The sequence below is a fragment of the Lathyrus oleraceus genome, chromosome 6 (assembly GCF_024323335.1).
Source record: "Lathyrus oleraceus cultivar Zhongwan6 chromosome 6, CAAS_Psat_ZW6_1.0, whole genome shotgun sequence".
NCBI classification, from domain to species: Eukaryota; Viridiplantae; Streptophyta; class Magnoliopsida; order Fabales; family Fabaceae; genus Lathyrus; species Lathyrus oleraceus.
Genome location: NC_066584.1, coordinates 193486151 through 193488496, shown reverse-complemented (window position 1 = coordinate 193488496; position 2346 = coordinate 193486151). Strand labels below are relative to the sequence as shown.

The window sequence follows — 2346 nt, the reverse complement described above, 5'->3', positions numbered from 1 at the left end:
GCACTACTTTCATTTACTTTCCGCACTCGTACTACTTTTATTTATTTCTCGCAATCACACTAGTTTTATTTATTTCCCGCACTCGCACTACATTCATTTATTTCTCGCAATCGCACTACTTTTATTTACTTTCCGCACTCGCACTACTTTTATTTACTTTCCGCACTCGCACTACTTTTATTTACTTTCCGCACTCGCACTACTTTTATTTAAATTAAAATGCACTTTTACTTTACCATGTCTAACTAAACCTAAAAAGGTTAGAATGTAAGGATCGTAATTGAACCGATAATCCGTACAATTGTTCGTAGAAACACTTAAGGGCTATTTTGACTTTCAACTTAAGTTTTCCCGCACTTAATTTCCGTTGGGTAAGATCGAAAGCCGTCCAACGTCCTTTTAAACTTAGTTGTTTTTAACTATTTTCGGACGCGTTTATAAGTTTAGAGTCTGGTTCGTGAAAACCTCTTTTAGTTAAGAAATCCAGGTTAAAATACTTTTCAACTTAGTCAAGATACTATATTTCTTAAAAATAGGTTTACTACTCTAACGCAATGCGCACCTTTTTATAAGTGACAATAAGAGGGTTTGATTAGGGAGTACAACTCGGTTCTGAATACGCGAAAGCGACAGTTCCTGTTAAATTGGTTCTTTTCAAAGTAGGAAACACTGCCCATAAGTAGTTCTATTAGCAAGTACTTAGATTATTAATTGATTATGTGAATTACATTTGAGTCTGTCTTTATTAATTGAATTGAATTTAATACTTTACTCTTCATTGCACACTCTAAAAACCCTTATTTTGATTACCTTAGATAAACACCATAACAATAGATAACGATAGATTGACACTTGGTCTCTGTGGATTCGACAATCTTTTATATTACTCTGACGCGTTCGTATACTTGCGAAAAGCACGCATCAAGTTTTTGGAGCCGTTGCCGGGGACCAATTTCGTCAAATTTCATACCCTGTTGTTATATCGTTTAGACTTAGGTTATTACCCGCCGGTCAATGTGAAGAACTCGCAGCACCGGAAGCTTAGTATACCCTCTGGCGGAACCTGAACGTTACGCTCGCGCACGTTTATTCTTCCATAGAATTAGGAGAGCTATGGCCGAAGATCAAAACCAAAGACCTCTTAAGGATTTCTCCCAACCATCCAACGAAGAACCTAGTTCTAGTATAGTAAAACCCAACCATTCCAGCTAATAAATTCGAACTTAAACCCTCCCTGTTGCAACTAGTGCAACAGAGACAATTCGCAGGTCTCGCTACTGAGAACCCAAACCAACATTTAAAAATCTTTCTCCAATTAGGAGACACTTTTAAAACCAATGGAGCTTCTCCCGAGGCAATCCGTTTAAGATTAATCCCTTTTTCCCTCAGAGATAAAGCCATATCATGGTTAGATTCCCTTCCACCCAATTCCATTACGACTTGGGATAACCTTAGAAGAGTATTCCTTGCTACATACTTTCCCCCAAGTAAGACCGCCGTTCTTCGAAACCATATAACTAGATTTACCCAGAACCAAGGAGAATCGCTGTTCGAAGATTGGGAGAGATATAAAGAACTGTTAAGACCATGCCCACATCATGGTTTAGAAAACTGGTTAATCATTCAGACCTTCTATAATGGACTTCATTATAACACTAAGATGACCATCGACGCTGCCGCAGGCGGTGCGCTGATGAACAAACCTTATCCTGAAGCTAGTGCCCTCATCGAAGATATGGCTCAAAACCATCAATCATGGGGAGTCGAACGAGCGACAGTTGAGAAGAAGGAAGCCCAATGAGGATTGCATGAATTAAACTCTATAGACATGATGCAAGCTAAAATGGATGCATTAGCCCTTAAAGTCGAGCATATGTGCATAAACCTGAATACTACAGTCGCATTTTCGTCGGATTGTGAGATATGTGGAACCAAAGGACACAAATCTACAGAATGCAGTCTATTAAATGAAACCCACTATGAGCAAGTGAACTACACCCAAGGGAACCCATATTCGAATACCTATAACCCTGGATGGAGGAATCATCCGAACTTCTCCTATAAGAACAATAACCCTAAGACCAAATCAACCTATGCAACCTGTACCACCAAAGCCGAGCCTTGAGAAAATTATGGAAAATTTTATCACTGCTCAAACCCAACAAAACAAAGAGTTCATGAACCAAAATATTCACGTTAACGAACTGATTACCCAGTTAGGAACCAAGGTTGACCAAATAGTTACTTATACCAAGATGCTTGAAACTCAAATCTCTCAGGTAGCTTTAAACCAAGCCCCCCATACCACACCTGGAGGATAGTTCCCTGGACAACCTCAACAAAATC

General features: G+C 39.1%; 1 non-coding gene across 1 annotated transcript; it reads right to left on the bottom strand.

Annotated features, from left to right (window-relative positions):
• Nucleotides 1-1498: 1498 nt before the first annotated feature.
• LOC127098718 (small nucleolar RNA R71) lies at nucleotides 1499-1605 on the bottom strand. Its single transcript, XR_007793420.1, has one exon. It is a non-coding gene; the product is annotated as a small nucleolar RNA R71 (small nucleolar RNA).
• Between the last annotated feature and the right edge of the window lie 741 nt (nucleotides 1606-2346).